Source organism: Loxodonta africana, chromosome 2, assembly GCF_030014295.1.
Source record: "Loxodonta africana isolate mLoxAfr1 chromosome 2, mLoxAfr1.hap2, whole genome shotgun sequence".
Classification (NCBI taxonomy): domain Eukaryota; kingdom Metazoa; phylum Chordata; class Mammalia; order Proboscidea; family Elephantidae; genus Loxodonta; species Loxodonta africana.
Window position 1 is genome coordinate 60,325,212 of NC_087343.1, and position 19,405 is coordinate 60,344,616.

Consider the following 19,405-nt stretch of genomic DNA (forward strand, 5'->3'; position numbering starts at 1 on the left):
AGGCACTGCATGTGGAAGATTTATTTAAGTGTAATTGTGTCTTCTCCTTGGAAACTCTATGGTGCAGTTCTACTCTGTCCTGTAGGGTCGCTATGAGTCAGAATCGACTCGACGGCACTGGTTTTCTGGGTTCTCATCAGTATACCTGGGTTAGTTTTCCAAATCCCCTCATATTCTGCATTCATAGCCAAAAGAGAATACTATTATGGAAGAGAGTACAAAAATATTTCATTGAGGTCAAATCTTTTTTAAAATTTTAATTTTGAGAAAGACAAAAAAAAAGTCTTAAAATAATGCCTTGAAATCATTGTAGGAGACATTTCTATTTGGCCCAAAGAATAAATTTGAAGACAATTGCATCTTTATCTCACCAAATGATAAGGTGGTAAGAGTGGGGAGCTTGCAGCATACATCCTTTCAACCTCCAGAGCACAGAACTGCGCACAAAGCAGCTGCTCAACAAATGCTCATCAAATTAAATGTTCAAGGCAGGCCATTACTAACGGACCCTGCTAATTATCATCTTAACACCTAACAAGTGGTAAACTTAGACGAGATGTAGCAGAAACCATCAAAACTGGTTAAAGAAACAAATGGACTAGGAAATATTAAAGGGCTGAATCAAAAAAGTTTGCTCAGAAGAGAAGATGAACAAGGAGGTTTGAGAAGATTCAAATATCCAAGACACAGTAATGATTTCTCGGCGTCCAAGAAGTTGTCTTAGAAGAAGTACAACCAGAATGTTCCTTAGAAGCAAGGAGGGCAAGATTATGTCTCACATACTTTGGACATGTTGTCAGAAGGGATCAGTCCCTGGAGAAGGACATCATGCTTGGTAAAGTAGAGGGTCAGTGAAAAGAGGAAGACCCTCAACAAGATGGATTGACACAGTGGCTGCAACAATGGGCTCAAGCATAACAGCAATTGTGAGGATGGCGCAGGACTGGGCAATGTTTCGTTCTGTTATGCATAGAGTTGCTGTGAGTTGAAACCAACTCGTCGGCACCTAACAACAGCAACCAACAACAACCTGGATAACTGAATAAGGGAAAATCAACTTAAGGCACGGAAGGAAAGATTTAGATAACAAGGCATTAGAATGTATTATGGAATAAAATTGTGGTTTTTAAAGTCTTCCTTTTATATGCCAATCTTTAAATGGTTTTGGTGAAATGGAGTAGAGGGACAGTGAGGGATTCAATGACCCATTCAATAGTCACGGGTTGAGTGACCTTTGTAGGGTCCCCCTCCTAACCCCCTTACCAACCTGCCATTCCATGGAAGCCCAGACAACTTCCAAGAAGCGGCTCTCCTTCAAGGCAGTTCAGGGAGATTATCCGTTATCTGTAATCAGAATTCCGAACAAGAACTTCGTGAACTGTGTTGCTCATGACTCACATTGAGAGAGAGGGCCAAGTCTGCTAGAATCAGTGGTAAACAGGGATGATAAGGGCCTTGAGGCCAAAGGTCCTATGGCCAACATTCTGAAGAACAAATATATATACACAAAACTGCAGCCTGGCTCCTTGGAGCTAGACAGAAGCCAGTTTGGTGTGACTTGAGAGGCACTGAGATAATACCCCCAAATCTCTCTCCTGCCAACAAGAAAAGCAATGCAGTAAAGTGAAGAGAGAATTGGGCTAGGCCTGAGGAGTTTTTGTTGTTAGCTGCCATCATGAGCCCCCAGCTCATGGGGACTTCATGCACACAGGATCAGACTGTTATGATCTATAAGGTTTCCACTGGCTGATTTTCAGAAATAGATTGCCAGGTCTTTCCTTCTAGTCTGGAACCTCCACTGAAATCTGTTCAGCATCACAGCAATATGCAAACCTCCACTGACAGATGGGCTTGAGGTATATTGCTCAGGAATTGAACCCAGGTTTCCCCTATGGTAGGCGAGAATTCTGCCACTACACCACCACGGCCATCAGTCTGAGGAGGCCTAGGTCCAAATCCTGGCTCTGCCACTTATTATCCGTGTTATCTTGAGCTAGTCACTTAGCCTTTCTAGGACTCAGTTTCCTGGACATGGAGATCATATGATCAAATGATACTAATTTGTTCTGAGGACTAAAATGAGATCAGATGTTAAGTGGCTAGTACAGTAGCAGCCAAAAAATACATCAGTAGTTGCTTTGAACACCACGGGTAAATCCGCAGATAAGTTAACTTCTGTTGCCTGGAACTAAAATTTCTAAATATGCAAATCCCCAGTTTGCTCTGTCAATCTAGGAAGGAAATTGTTCAGAGAAGTATAAATGAGGGTGGTTTGGAGAAAATGAAATTGCTTCTGTGAGATTTGAGGCAAAAAATTAAGTATGGGAAAAAATTCAGTGTCTCCAATGCTCAACGTAACATAATTTAGAGGTTCTGCATGTGCACCAAAGAGTATTTTAAGCATAACAATTGTTCATGCAGATACTTTCAGACAAAAATCAAAGGAAGTTTGAATCCATCCTGGCGTAGAAGACATAAGAAATCCCAAATTACATAGCAGGAGCACAGAATTCTCCCTCTGAGAAGGTCAGTTGCCAGTAGCTTTACTGAGTTTTCCTTGCCATTGTCAAAGCTGTCTGGTCAGTCACTGCTTGGCACAAGGACTCTGACCACTGGATTCAGATGGAGCCACTGAGAATGAACGCCTAGTGGGGCCAAGCAGGGTCTTGTTGTTCCATAGGGAGGCTGAAGGACTGGGACTGCCCTGCCCCTACAAGGGCACTGCTTTTAATCCACTGAACAAGATAGGCACAGACCAAAACAAGCAAACAAAATAACTTACCTGAATGTTGATGACCAGAAATATAAGTAGCAGAAGCTAAGATTGGAGTGAGAGCTAGTAAAACTTATTAGACCTACCTGGGGTAATACAGGAAATTTTTTAAATAAAGAACAAGTCCTAAAAATTAGATGTGGGAACTGCCTTGATTGGCAAGAGAGAAGATAAAAGAGGAGCCTGGGATCAGAGAATGCTGCTTCTCCAAGGTTTGGAAGCAAAAGCAGGTAAAGCAAGTCCCGGGATCCAAGGCCCAGGCTGCCTCCTCACTGAAAGATTAAGTCATTTAGAAGTAACTAGAGATAACAGCTTCTACTAGTCCCCAGGACTTGGAGAATCTGCCTCCTGTCTTTCTCCAACCCCTAGTTGAACATAAATACAAAACAATGGCCAACCCACTAATAGTTGTCTCTCCCTCAAGTAAAACACAGGCAATAAAAACAATGAAGTTCCTACCAGCCAGACATAAACTAACGATACGCATTCCAAGCAAGTGGCTGTTTGCACGTCTGTTCTAGAACAAAGATCACACAGAACTCAAAGAAAAAAAAATTTTTTTCCGTCTGTGCACAGGAGGCCAGCTATGCTTACTTAACTTATTGCTACAAAGAAACACACAACTCATTAGAATTTCTTGGCTACATTAAGGCCAAGGATGTGGTGGGTATCTACTACCTATTAAACAGTAAGTAGGGAGTCAATATATTTGATTTATATTAGCACCCAAGTAGAGATGCTATTATATAAGTATTTATTAATATTTTCTATGTGCCTGTTATGTAAGGATGCTTCATAAGATGCTAAAAGTGGCATAAGATGTTGACAGGACATCTATCCTTGGAGAGCTTACATTATAGTTGGAAACATGACATGCTTAACTCTATAATAACAACAATAACTGGATTATTTGCCATGTGCAAAATGTTTCATACACATTATTTTACCTAATCCTCACAATAATCCTATGAAATTATTCCCATTTTACTGAGACTCAGAAAGATAAAGTAACTTGCCTAAATTCACATAGTAGAAAGGAGGACATCTATCCAGAACTCCTCTTTCTTTTGAAGGTCTGGTCTTCAATACACCCCCACCCCCAATACACACACACACACATACACCTCTCTCGCGCTCACTTTCTCCCTATCTGACACAGAACTTTGCTTTCCTGGTCATGTGATACAGAGCAAGCCAATGAAAGTCCTTCCCTGGAGTTTTGGAACTAAGAAGAGAGTTTCTTCTCTCTGCCCCTCTGGTGAGATAAAGCCGGAAGACATCAGCCTTGGTGTTGCCCGAGGACATGGTTCCAGCCTCTTGAAAGATGCTGATCTGAGGAAATAAAACCAATACAAATAAATTATTGTATTTTATGCAAATAACACTTGCCTTCTACGTATGTTTGCCAACCACAGCCCACCCCAACCCAGTGAGGTATTTTCATAAGCACTGCTATGCCAATATTTTTTTACATGTTGCTGTAAAAAAAAATATATGGGTTTATATAATTTAATTTTTAATATCAACCGTATTTAACAACTGGCTCACAAAATTCCTGCAAATTTAACAGTTGACTCTCAAGAACCAGTACAAGCCAGGTTCCACTTGTCCCATTCATTCCTGAGGCCTACCTGTACTCCCACCCTGATTTCAGGAGTCAAAAAATCCCCTAACTTGTCCAATCTGTATATCAGATAGCCTTAGGTCATTTGCAACCAAAAGAGTCTTCAGTAATTAAAAGGTTCCTGCCAGTTAAAGCAGAGTCCCTGGGTGGCTCAAGCAGTTAGCATGCTTGGCTGTTAACCAAAAGGTTGGAGGTTCAAGTCCACCCAGAGGAGCCTGGAAGAAAAGCCCAGTAATTTACTTCTGAAAAATCAGCCATTGAAAACCCTATGAAGCACAGTTCTACTCTGACACACGTGGGGTCTCCATGAGTTGGAATCGACTCCATGACCACTGGTCTGGCCAGCTAAAGTGGACCAGGAAACTCCTCATCTAAGAGGCAGGGTTGACGCTCCCACCTCTGAAGGGCAATTCCAACCTAATTAGCTTTATTTTATTATTAATTTTTTTAACTCTGCTTTTTACCTGGGAATTTTCTGCTATAGAAAGTCTGCTTATGCCATGCGGTGTGGTCCCTTTAAATATCTTCCCTGATAAAGAATGTTTAATCAGCTGAGCAGAGCCGCCAACCCCCACAAGACCTCAGGAGGATGTTAAGAGCCTCCAACCCCCACAGGACCTCAGGAGGATGTTAAGCCTCACAACCACTCCTGCCCCATTCCCAGGAGCCCTGGATCATTTTGCGAAACTGCACAGGGTGGAGCCCAGGCTTGTCCCAGGAGAGGAAGTGGCTGCAGGAATGCCAGATGTGGCATTCCCACAGCACCCAGTGGAAAGACACGTCTCTCCCAGGGTAAAGAGCAGCCTCCACAGAAACCCAGCCCCGGACATTTGCTAAGTTTCCACAGGCTGGGGCCTGAGGCAACACAGGATGATAAATAGAGCTTTATTCAGATCAGCTTCTCTCACCCATCCCCTTTGCTTCCTTCCCCTAATGTTTGGAAAACCTGTTTAAAGAGTTATTCCAAGTGTTTTTTTCAAGCCTCTAATCTGTCTTCAAAAATATCATCGAGGAGGAAACAGATATTGTTTGCTAGCATAGGGGAGGGTGGAAATGTCTTTCCAGGACACCTAGATGAAAGCCACAAACTGGAGTGGGGAAGGGCTTGGGCAGAAGCCAGCCGTGCCTACCAATCTGCAGTTCCCTGTACTGCCATTTTTAAAATAAGGGGCAACTCAAGTACAACTGTTCTGTGTAAAAGCTGGAGGTGGGAAGAAGAGAGCATAGGAGGAATGATGCGGGGTGGGGGTGGGAGAGGGTGATATGGATGGTTGGAAAGGGTGAGAGGGTTGGAAGTGGGGACACAGCAGGGAAATAAAATATGCAGTTAATCTTAAACTTTTTTAATGTACGCTTCCTCGAGGGGGGTTGAGCTGAACCTTTCAGCCCTGCATCCAAAGTTGATTAAAAACCTGAAATTTTCCGTAATTGGACCTCATTAATAAATTCCTCAGGGTTCCAGGAGGCTCTGAAGAGGTAAAGCCAAGGGTCCGGAGAGATGAGAGCAACAGGAGGTTGTAAGATCCCAGACCGTGGAGTTAATTCCACTTAATCAGCTTGGAGCAACTCCGCATTCACAGCAAATCCCAGGGACTCACTGAACCCTCGCGCCCTGTCAGCAGGGCCGGATTTTCTCTCATTCTGTCCTCCCTTACTTTTTAACCCTGTTTCCAACATGGAGAAAGTGCTGCCCACCAGTTCTGCATGCCAGCTCCTTAGGATCTAACGAACCTCTTCTCTGCCTTAGGACATGCACTATTTCTAGCCTAGCTGTGATTCCAGCAGCTTGGCCTTGGGAAGGCTGCCACCACCCACCCTCTTCTGTTCATTTTGCCATCCACCATTGCCCAGCACTCCCTTCCTTGCCCTTTTCCTCCTCCACCTAACTTTGAGAACAACTCTTATTGGTTAACTTGACCCCAAACTTACACATAATTCCAAACTTTGGATTAAAACAGTAGCGTTACCTTGTTGCCACACCAAATATTTAGCCAAAGTGGTAATGGCAGGCTTGCTTGATTTGTATGTACTTTCTTTCCCTCTAAATATAAGTGAGCCTGAGCTGAAAATGACCAAGGCTCAGATAAGAAGGAAAAATCGAGAAGCAGAGGACCTGAATGATGCCCAAATTGAGAAGTCAACCTCTGACTAGGGAAGGACAAGGGTCAAGCACAGTATTTTACCAGGGCTCCACATGGTGCCTTCTGATAGTATCTCTATCTTGAAATTTTCTCCCTCCTTTTCTGGGGCATTTCAGTGAGGAGGGTCCTACAACAAGACTAGCATGGAAGGGGCACAATCTGTATCAAACTCCATCCCCCAAAATCAGCTTTAAGGTAACTGGTCCTCAAAACTGGACATTACCCCGTCAACGGCAGAGTGTCTTCTGTGGGACACGATGCTCTTTCATTGTCCAGGCTAAGGTCGAGCTGAAGAGAAAAGGGGGTAGATTTGGAGGGAGAAGAAAGGAAGGGTCAACTTAGAGGAAGTAGAACCCAAGGAGGTAGTCATCCCAGACCTACAGTTGCCTCCTTACTGTACCCACCTACACACACACACCCCAAAAGCTGAAGAGTGTGAGAGGAGGTTGCCTTCTTCACTTCCAACTTAGCCTCTATTCTCCTATCCCCTTATGGGTTGCATTTGAGGATATTCCTTTCCCTCAACTCTTCACCATTCCTTTCTTTAACATCTCCCCCTTCGCCTCCCTCTCTCCTAAGCCCCGATATCAAAATACATAAATTTCTTCCTAGTGTCCTTTCTTATGATTCTAGAGGCATCTCAGGTGACACAAAAATGCCATCCTTTAGTGAGCTCTTAGATGAGCTGTATCTTTCACTCTCTTGAAGGCCTTCTCTATGTTCTTCCTCCCAGCATAGGGCATTATATTCTGACCATCACAAAGGAAAAGATTAACAAATGTCTACAAGAAAAGTAAATAAGCTTCTATACGGCAAATACAGCGTGCAGTATAAACAAAGTTAAAAAAAATTAAAACCTGGAGAAACTAGACTGACAAAATCCAGTTTCTTAGTAAATACAGAGCCCTTATAAGTCAATAAGAAAAAAGGGTAAAGGAAATTAACTCTTCTTAAAAAACATAAAGAGATACCATAGGTGTAGAATCTCACTCAACATTTAAGAGACAAAAATCAAACCAAGTCACTGCTTTTTGCATCAAATTGGAAAATACTAAAGCTTCGGTAATCCCCAGAATGTGGAGAAACAGACATTTGTGCACTGTTGTCGGGAACCTCAACAGGTTTTGTGGAAAGACATTTGGCAGCATCTAGCACAGTTAACAAATGTACGTACCTTTTTTGACCCAGAAATTCCACGGCTAGAAATTTCTTCTACAGATATACAATACATCAATATATACACTCAAAGATAGTCAGTGTGATTTGATTTGCAATTAAAAACCAAAAAAGAAGAATATGTGTAGGTTATTATATTGATTTAAAATGTTCTGGGAGGACTCTAAAGAAATTGGTAAGGTAGGATTGAAGGTGAAAAAAGAAAAAGGCTTATATATTTTATTTAAAAAATTTTCTGTTTGTGTGATTGGAGTCCCAGAACAGGGAGGGAGGACAGAAAACACAGAGAGAATAGTTGAAGATCTGCTGACAGAAAACTTCCCTGACATCATGAAAGACGAAAAGATATCTATCCAAGATGCTCATCGAACCCCATTTAAGATTGATCCAAAAAGAAAAACACCAAGACATATTATCATCAAACTTGCCAAAATCAAAGATAAAGAGAAAATTTTAAAAGCAGCCAGGGAGAAAAGAAAGGTTTCCTTCAAGGGAGAATCAATAAGAATAAGTTCAGACTACTCAGCAGAAACCATGCAGGTAAGAAGGCAATGGGATGACATATACAGGGCACTGAAGGAGAAAAACTGCCAGCCAAGGATCATATATCCAGCAAAACTCTCTCTGAAATATGAAGGCGAAATTAAGATATTTACAGATAAACACAAGCTTAGAGAATTTGCAAAAACCAAACCAAAGTTACAAGAAATACTAAAGGAAATTGTTTGGTCAGAAAACCAATAATATCAGATACCAGCACAACAAAAGGTCACGGAACAGAACATCCTGATATCAACTCGAACAGGGAAATCGCAAAAACAAATAAAGATTAATTAAAAAAAAAAAAGCTCAAAACAGGGAATCATTGAAGTCAATATGTAAAAGATCACAATAATCAAAAAGAGGAACTAAATACAGCTGGCATAGAACTGCCATATGGAGAGGGATGCAAGGCAATATAGGACAATACAAGTTAGGTTTTTACTTAGAAAAATAGGGGTAAATATTAAGGCAACCACAAAGAGGTATAACAACTCCATAACTCAAAATAAAAACCAAGAAAAACGTAACGACTCAGCAAACATAAAGTCAAATACTATGAAAATGAGGATGTCACAAGTTACAAAGAAAAACTTCTCAGCACTAAACAGTAAGTGGAAAAATGAAATTGTCAACAACACACATAAAAAGGCATCAAAATGACAACACTAAACACTTATATTTATCTATAATTACGCTGAATGTAAATGGACTAAATGCACCAATAAAGAGACAGAGAGTCTCAGACTGGATAAAGAAACACGATCTGTCTATATGCTGCCTACAAGAGACACACCTTAGACTTAGAGACACAAACAAGCTAAAACTCAAAGGATGGAAAAAAATATATCAAGCAAACAATAAGCAAAAAAGGAGTAGCAATATTAATTTCTGACAAAATAGACTTTAAATTTAAATCCACCACAAAGGATAAAGAAGGACACTACATAACGATAAAAGGGACAATTGACCAGGAAGATATAACCATATTAAATATTTATGCACCCAATGACAGGGCTGCAAGATACATAAATCAAATTTTAACAGAACTGAAAAGTGAGATAGACACCTCCACATTTACAGTAGGAGACTTCAACACACCACTTTCGGAGAAGGACAGGACATCCAATAGGAAGCTCAATAGAGACACGGAAGACCTAATTACAACAATCAACCAACTTGACCTCATTGACTTATACAGAACTCTCCACTCAACTGTTGCAAAGTATACTTTTTTTTCTAACGCATATGGAACATTCTCTAGAATAGACCACATATTAGGTCATAAAACAAACCTTTGCAGAATCCAAAACATCGAAATATTACACAGCATCTTCTCAGACCACAAGTCCATAAAAGTGGAAATCAATAACAGAAAAATTAAGGAAAAGAAATCAAATACTTGGAAACTGAACAATACCCTCCTGAAAAAAGACTGGGTTATAGAAGACATTAAGGAGGGAATAAGGAAATTCATAGAATGCAACGAGAATGAAAACACTTCCTATCAAAACCTCTGGGACACAGCAAAAGCAGTGCTCAGAGGCCAATTTATATCGATAAATGCACACATACAAAAAGAAGAAAGAGCCAAAATCAGAGAACTGTCCCGACAACTTGAACAAATAGAAAATGAGCAACAAAAGAATCCATCAGGCACCAGAAGAAAACAAATAATAAAAATTAGAGCTGAACTAAATGAATTAGAGAACAGAAAATCAACTGAAAGAATTAACAAAGCCAAAAGCTGGTTCTTTGAAAAAATTAACAAAATTGATAAACCATTGGCCAGACTGACTATAAAGAAATACAGGAAAAGAAACAAATAACCCGAATAAGAAACGAGAAGGGCCACATCACAACAGACCCAACTGAAATTAAAAGAATCATAACAGATTATTAAAAAAAATTGTATTCTAACAAATTTGCGAACCTAGAAGAAATGGATGAATTCCTAGAAAAACACGACCTACCTAAACTAACACAATCAGAAGTAGAACAACTAAATAGACCCATAACAAAAAAAGAGATTGAAACGGTAATCAAAAAACTCCCAACAAAAAAAAGCCCTGGCCCGGATGGCTATACTGCAGAGTTCTACCAAACTTTCAGAGAAGAGTTAACACCACTACTACTAAAGGTATTTCAAAGCATAGAAAATGACGGAATACTACCTAACTCATTCTATGAAGCCACCATCTCCCTGATACCAAAACCAGGTAAAGACATTACAAAAAAAGAAAATTACAGACATATATCCCTCATGAACATAGATGCAAAAATCCTCAACAAAATTCTAGCCAATAGAATTCAACAACATATCAAAAAAATAATTCACCACGACCAAGTGGGATTTATACCAGGTATGCAAGGCTGGTTTAATATTAGAAAAACCATTAATGTAATCCACCACATAAATAAAACAAAAGACAAAAACCACATGATCTTATCAATTGATGCAGAAAAGGCATTTGGCAAAGTCCAACATCCATTTATGATAAAAACTCTCACCAAAATAGGAATTGAAGGAAAATTCCTCAACATAATAAAGGGCATCTACACAAAGCCAACAGCCAACATCACTCTAAATGGAGAGAGCCTGAAAGCATTTCCCTTGAGAACGGGAACCGGACAAGGATGCCCTTTATCACCGCTCTTATTCAACATTGTGCTAGAAGTCCTAGCCAGAGCAATTAGGCTAGACAAGGAAATAAAGGGCATCCGGATTGGCAAGGAGGAAGTAAAATTATCTCTATTTGCAGATGACATGATCTTATACACAGAAAACCCTAAGGAATCCTCCAGAAAACTACTGAAACTAATAGAAGAGTTTGGCAGAGTCTCAGGTTATAAGACAAACATACAAAAATCACTTGGATTCCTCTACATCAACAAAAAGAACATCGAAGAGGAAATAACCAAATCAATACCATTCACAGTAGCCCCCAAGAAGATAAAATACTTAGGAATAAATCTTATCAAAGCTGTAAAAGACCTATACAAAGAAAACTACAAAGCACTACTACAAGAAATTAAAAAGCACATACTTAAGTGGAAAAACATACCTTGCTCATGGATAGGAAGACTTAACATAGTAAAAATGTCTATTCTACCAAAAGCCATCTATACATACAATGCACTTCCGATCCAAATTCCAATGTCATTTTTTAATGTGATAGAGAAACAAATCACCAACTTCATATGGAAGGGAAAGAAGCCTCGGATAAGCAAAGCATTACTGAAAAAGAAGAAGAAAGTGGGAGGCCTCACTCTACCTGATTTCAGAACCCATTATACAGCCACAGTAGTCAAAACAGCCTGGTACTGGTACAACAACAGACACATAGACCAGTGGAACAGAATTGAGAACCCAGATATAAATCCATCCACATATGAGCAGCTGATATTTGACAAAGGCCCAGTATCAGTTAATTGGGGAAAAGATGGTCTTTTTAACAAATGGTGCTGGCATAACTGGATATCCAATTGCAAAAGAATGAAACAGGACCCATACCTCACACCATGCACAAAAACTAACTCCAAGTGGATCAAAGACCTAAACATAAAGACTAAAACGATAAAGATCATGGAAGAAAAAATAGGGACAACCTTAAGAGCCCTAATACAAGGCATAAACAGAATACAAAACATTAGCAAAAATGATGAAGAGAAACCAGATAACTGGGAAAAAAGGGGGGGAGCTCCTAAAAATCAAACACCTATGCTCATCTAAGGACTTCACCAAAACAGTAAAAAGAACACCTACAGACTGGGAAAGAATTTTCAGCTATGACATCTCTGACCAGCGCCTGATCTCTAAAATCTTTGTGATTCTGTCAAAACTCAACCACAAAAAGACAAACAACCCAATCAAGAAGTGGGCAAAGGATATGAACACACACTTCACTAAAGAAGATATTCAGGCAGCCAACAGATACATGAGAAAATGCTCTCGATCATTAGCCATTAGAGAAATGCAAATTAAAACTACGATGAGATTCCATCTCACTCCAACAAGGCTGGCATTAATCCAAAAAACACAAAATAATAAATGTTGGAGAGGCTGCGGAGAGATTGGAACTCTTATACACTGCTGGTGGGAATGTAAAATGGTACAACCACTTTGGAAATCCATCTGGCGTTATCTTAAACAGTTAGAAATAGAACTACCATACAACCCAGAAATCCCACTCCTCGGAATATACCCTAGAGAAATAAGAGCCTTCACACAAACAGATCTATGCACACCCATGTTTATTGCAGCTCTGTTTACAATAGCAAAAAGCTGGAAGCAACCAAGGTGTCCATCAACAGATGAATGGTTAAATAAATTGTGGTATATTCATACAATGGAATACTACGCATCGATAAAGAACAGTGACGAATCTGTGAAACATTTCATAACATGGAGGAACCTGGAAGGCATTATGCTGAGTGAAATTAGTCAGAGGCAAAAGGACAAATATTGTATAAGACCACTATTATAAGACCTTGAGAAATAGTATAAACTGAGAAGAACACATACTTTTGTGGTTACGGGGGGGGGAGGGAGGGAGGGTGGGAGAGGGTTTTTTTTACTGATTAATTAGTAGATAAGAACTGCTTTAGATGAAGGGAAGGACAATACTCAATACATGGAAGGTCAGCTCAACTGGACTGGACCAAAAGCAAAGAAGTTTCTGGGATAAACTGAATACTTCAAAGGTCAGTGGAGCAAGGGCGGGGATTTGGGGACTATGGCTTAAGGGGACTTCTAAGTCAATTGGCAAAATAATTCTATTATGAAAACATTCTGCATCCCACTTTGAAATGTGGCGTCTGGAGTCTTAAATGCTAACAAGCGGCCATCTAAGATGCATCAATTGGTCTCAACCCACCTGGATCAAAGAAGAATGAAGAACACCAAGGTCACACAATAACTAAGAGCCCAAGAGACAGAAAGGGCCACATGAACTAGAGACTTACATCATCCTGAGACCAGAAGAACTAGATGGTGCCCGGCTACAACCGATGACTGCCCTGGAAGGGAGCACATCAGAGAACCCCTAAGGGAGCAGGAGATCAGTGGGATGCAGACCCCAAATTCTCACAAAAAGACCATGCTTAATGGTCTGACTGAGACTAAAGGAATCCCGGTGGTCATGGTCCCCAAACCTTCTGTTGGCCCAGGACAGGAACCATTCCCGAAGACAACTCATCAGACATGAAAGGGACTGGACAGTGGGTAGGAGAGAGATGCTGATGAAGAGTGAGCTAATGATATCAGGTGGACACTTGAGACTGTGTTGGCATCTCCTGTCTGGAGGGGGGATGGGAGGATAGAGAGAGTTGGAAACTGGAAAAATTGTCATGAAAGAAGAGACTGGAAGGGCTGACTCATTAGGGGGAGAGCAAGTGGGAGAACGGAGTAAGGTGTATATAAACTTATATGTGACAGTCTGGCTTGATTTGTAAATGTTCACTTGAAGCTCAATAAAAGTTAATTAAAAAAATTTTTTTTTCTGTTTGTCTTAATTTTTATTGGGTGTATTAAAAAAGAAAACATTCATTTTTAAATCAATCAATAAATAAAACTCTAGTGCCTGCTAACTCCTTTCGGTGTCCAATGTAATCTTTCCTCAGTACAAACGCAGGGTTGACCTTATCAGTCTTGACAAACCAATCCTTCAAATTGAGAGGTACCTTCAATAAATAGAAAAGTTGTGCTTCAGAATACTTGACAAAAGGCAAAATTTAGTCTTCTGAATCCCCCTTTCCCAATGACCCACTCAAAAAGAAAGTTGAAAAGGGCTGTGTTGAAAGGCAATGAAGTGGGGAACTTGGGTTCAGTGGCCACTAACTTACTCTCTACCTAGTGGCAGGGGCCAGCCAGAGTGCAAGTTGGGATCAGATAGGAGGGAGGACTGGTGTGTGTTCAGAGGACAGCAGTTGCTTTGCCGTGAATTAGCCCGGCTCTCTCTACTGTACGCACTGTGGGGAGGAGTTGAGAAAGCTCCAGAATCCTACCCTATGTATCGTTACCTCGTCCACTGAGAGGAGAGACAGCCTCATCTCTCACCTGCTACCTACAGTCTGGAGCATTGTCTATCCAAAACTAGAATCTTCAGGGCCTAGCCAGGTACCACCTTGAATTTCACTCTTAAACATCTGGGGACAAAGGGGAGAGGTTTCACTTTTTACTGCATATATATATGTATATATATGTCTGGAAACCCTGGTGGCGTAGTGATTAAGTGCTACAGTTGCTAATTAAAAGAGTCAGCAGTTTGAATCCACCAGGTCCTCCTTGCAAACTCTATGGGGCAGTTCTACTCTGTCCTATAGGGTCGCTATGAGTCAGAATCAACTAGACAGCAGTGGGTTTGGGTTTATGTCTAAGACGTCTATGTCTATGTGTATATATAGGTGTATACATAGGTATATATATACATATATATATGTACATATCCCCCACGTGTCTGTCAGTTTGTCCCGCTGTGGGGACTTGCGTGTTGCTGTGATGCTGGAAGCTATGCCACTGGTATTCAGATACTAGCAGGGTCACCCATGGAGGACAGGTTTCAGCTGAGCTTCCAGACTAAGACAGGCTGTGAAGAAGGACCTGGAAGTCTACTTCTGAAAAGCATTAGCCAGTGAAAACCTTATGAATAGCAGCAGAACATTGTCTGATACAGTGCTGGAAGATGAACCCCCCCAGGTTGGAGGCACTCAAAAGATGACTGGGGAAGAGCTGCCCCCTCAAATTAGAGCTGACCTTAATGATGTGGATGGAGTCAAGCTTTCGGGACCTTCATCTGCTGATGTGGCACAACTCAAAATGAGAAGAAACAGGTGCAAACATCCATTATTAATAAACAGAACCTGGAATGTACGAAGTATGAATCTAAGAAAATTGGAAATCATCAAAAATGAAATGGAACAAATAAACTTTGATATCCTAGGCATTAGTGAGCTGAAATGGATGGGTATTGGCCATTTTGAATCAGACAATCATATAGTCTAGTACTCTGGGAATGACAACTTGAAGACGAATGGTGTTGCACTCATCGTCAAAAAGAACGTTTCAAGATCTATCCTGAAGTACGACACTGTCGGTGATAGGATAATATCCACACGCCTACAAGGAAGACCAGTTAATATGACTATTATTCAAATTTACACACCAACCACTAGGGCCAAAAATGAAGAAATAGAAGATTTTTTATCAGCTGCTGCAGTCTGAAATTGATTGAACATGCAATCAAGATGCATTGATAATTACTGGTGATTGGAATGTGAAAGTTGGGAACAAAGAAGAAGGATCGGTAGCTGGAAAATATGGCCTTGGTGATAGAAACAATGCCAGAGATTGAATGATAGAATTTTGCAAGACCAACGACTTCTTCATTGCAAATACCTTCCTTCACCAACATCAACGGCAACTATACACATAGACCTCACCAGATGGAACACACAGAAATCAAATTGACTACATCTGTGGAAACAGACGATGGAAAAGCTCAATATCATCAGTCAGGACAAGGCCAGGGGCTGACTGTGGAACAGACCATCAATTGCTCATATGCAAGTTCAAGCTGAAACTGAAGAAAATCTGAGCAAGTCCACGAGAGCCAAAATATGACCTTGAGTATATGCCACCTGAATTTAGAGACCATCTCAAGAATAGATTTGATGCATTGAACACTAGTGACCAAAGACCAGATGAGCTGTAGAATGACATCAAGGACATTATCCATGAGGAAAGCAAGAGATCATTGAAAAGACACAAAAAGAAGAAAAAACCAAGATGGATGTTAGAGGTGACTCTGAAACTTGCTCTCAAACGTGGAGCAGCTAAAACAAAAGGAAGAATTGATGAAGTAAAAGAACTGAACAGAAGATTTCAAAGGGCAGCTGGAGAAAGCAAAGTATTATAATGACATGTGCAAAGAGCTGGAGATGGAAAACCAAAAGGGAAGAACATGTTTGGCGTCTCTCAAGCTGAAAGAACTGAAGAAAAAATTCAAGCCTTGAGTTACAATAGTGAAGGATTCTATGGAGAAAATATTAAACGACGCAGGATGCATCAGAAGAAGATGGAAGGAATACACAGAATCATTGTACCAAAAAGAATTAGTCAATATTCTAAGAGGTGGCATATGATCAGGAACCGGTGGTGCTGAAGGAAGAAGTCCAAGCTGCTCTGAAGACATTGGCGAAAAACAAGGCTCCAGGAACTGATGGAATATCAATTGAGATGTTTCAACAAACAGATGCAGTGCTGGAGGTACTCACTTGTCTATGCCAAGAATTATGGAAGACAGCTTCCTGGCCAACTGACTGGAAGAGATCCATATTTATGCCTATTCCCAAGAAAGGTGATCCAACCGAATGTGGAAGTTATAGAACAATATCATTAATATCACATGCAAGCAAAATTTTGCTGAAGGTCATTCAAAAACAGCTGCAGCAGTATATCCACAGGGACCTGCCAGAAATTCAGGCTGGTTTCAGAAGAGGATGTGAAACCAGGTATATCATTGCTGATGTCAGATGGATCCTGGCTGAAAGCAGAGAATACCAGAAGGATGTTTACCTGTGTTTCATTGACTATGCAAAGGCATTCGACTGTGTGGGTCATAACAAATTATGCATAATGTTGCGAAGAGTGGGAATTTCAGAACACTAAATTGTGCTCATGAGGAAACTTTACATAGATCAAGAGGCAGTTTTTGGACAGAACGAGAAGATTTTTTTTTTTTTTTTTTTTTTGAGAGGATACTGATTGGTTTAAAGTCGGGAAAGGTGTGCTTCAGGGTTGTATTATTTCACCATACCTATTCAATCTGTATGCTGAGCAAATAATCTGAGAAGCTGGACTACATGAAGAAGAACGGGGCATCAGGATTGGAGAAAGACTTGTTAACAACTTTAAAGTGTTGACGAGCAAAGCTGTCACCTTGAAGACTAAGGTGCGCCTGACCAAAGCCGTGGTATTTTCAATCACATCATATGCATGTGAAAGCTGGACAATGAATAAGGAAGACCGAAGAAGAATTGACGCCTTTCAATTGCGGTGTCGGCGAAGCATATTGAACAAAAGAATGAACAGATCTGTCTTGGAAGAAGTACAACCAGAATGCTCGTTAGAAGCAAGGATGGCGAGACTGCGTCTTACATACTTTGGACATGTTGTCAGGAGGGATCAGTCCCTGGAGGAGGACATCATGCTTGGCAGAGTACAGGGTCAGCGCAAAAGAGGAAGACCCTCAACAAGGTGGATTGACACAGTGGCTGCAACAATGAGCTCAAGCCTAACAACGATTGTAAGGATGTCTCACGACCGGGCAGTGTTTCGTTCTGTTGTGCACAGGGTCGCTACGAGTCAGAACTGACTCAACGGCACCTAACAACAACAAAATATATGTATATATAGGTATATATATAGTATATATAATTTTACTTTATATTATATAATAAAATGTATATATATATATTTTTTTTTTTTTTTTTTGCTTTAGGTAATAGTTTTCAGGGCAAATTAGTTTCTCATTCAAAAATTTATACACAAATTATTTTGTGACATTGGTTGTAATCTCCACAATGTGTCAGCACACTCCCCCTTTCCACCCTGGGTTCCCTGTGTCTGCCCATCCAGTTTTCCTCTCTAATCTTTGGCTGGCTTCTGTTCTAAGTTAGCAGAGTGTCCACAGGCCACAGACTCAGGGGTTCCTCCAGTCTCTATACGACCAGTAAGCCTGATCTTTTTTGTGTGGGCGTCAATTTGAATTTTTTTTCTACATTTGTATCCAGCTTTGTCTGGGACCCTCTATTGTGATCCCTGTCAGAGTGATTGGTGGCGATAGCCGTGCACCATCTAGTTCTTCTGGGCTTAGGTTGCTGGAAGCTGTACTTCGTGTGGTCCTTTAGTACTTTGGGCTGATATTTTCCTTGTATCTTTGGTTTTCTTCATTCTCCTTTACTCCAGATGGGATGTCACCAATAGATGTATCTTAGGTGGCCACTCACAAGCTTTTAAAATCCCAGACACTACTCACCAAATTAGGATGTAAAATCCACAGATATTTATAACTTAGATTTTTACAAGAATACCTTCATGCATTTTGTCTATAAAAAATTCATTTAAATAGAACTTTGCAATATCACAGTAATTAAGCCTCTGATTTGTCATTCCTGACATAGTAGACCATGTGATTGATTGGAAATGGCCATTACCAGTCTGTTTCAGCTCACTGTTGTTGTTAGGTTATCAGGTGCCATCAAGTGGGGTATGACTCATAGCGACCCTATGTACGACAGAATAAAACACTGCCCAGTCCTGCACCATCCTCACGATCGTCGTTATACTTGAGCCCATTGTTGCAGCCACTGTGTCAGTCCATCTTGTTGAGGATCTTCCTCTTTTTTGTTGGCCATCTACTTTTCCAAGCATGATGTCCTTTTCCAGGGACTGATCCCTCCTGACAACATGTCCGAAGTATGTGAGATGTAGTCTCACCATTCTTGCTTCTAAGAAGCGTTCTGGTTGTACTTCTTGTGAGACAGATCTATTCATTCTGCTGGTAGTCCATGATATATTCAATATTCTTTGCCAACACCACAATAAAGGCATCAATTTTCTTCAGTCTTCCTAGTCATAGTCCAGCTTTCTCATGCATATGAGGCAATTGAAAACACCATGGCTTGGGTTAGGCACACCTTAGTCTTCAAGGTGACATCTTTGCTTTTGAACACTTTAAAAAGGTCTTTCGCAAAAGATTTGCCCAATGCAATGTCTCTTTTGATTTCTTGATTGTTGCTTCCATGGGTCTTGATTGTGGATACAAGTAAGATGAAATTCTTGACAACTTCAATCTTTTGTCCATTTATCATGATGTTGCTTATTGGTCTAGTTGTGAGGATTTTTGTTTTCTTTATGTTGAGGTGTAATCCATACTGAAGGCTGTGGTCTTTGATCCTCATCAGTAAGTGTTTCAAGTCCTCTTCACTTTCAGCAATCAAGGTTGTGTCATCTGCATATTGCAGGTTATTAATGAGTTTTCCTCCAATCCTGATGCCCCCTTCTTCTTCATATAGGCCAACTTCTGGGATTATTTGTTCATCATACAGATTGAATAAGTATGATGAAAGGATACAACCCTGATGCACACC

General features: G+C 40.5%; 1 long non-coding RNA gene across 1 annotated transcript in view; it reads right to left on the reverse strand.

Annotated features, from left to right (window-relative positions):
• LOC111749965 (uncharacterized) overlaps positions 1-19,405 on the reverse strand; it is a 275,560-nt gene that overhangs the window by 129,706 nt on the left and 126,449 nt on the right. The window contains exons 6-7 of the long non-coding RNA XR_010318551.1: positions 6,762-6,826; positions 1,268-4,105 (exon numbers count right to left, since the gene is read on the reverse strand). This is a non-coding gene — a long non-coding RNA (uncharacterized LOC111749965). The remainder of the gene's footprint in view (positions 1-1,267; positions 4,106-6,761; positions 6,827-19,405) is intronic.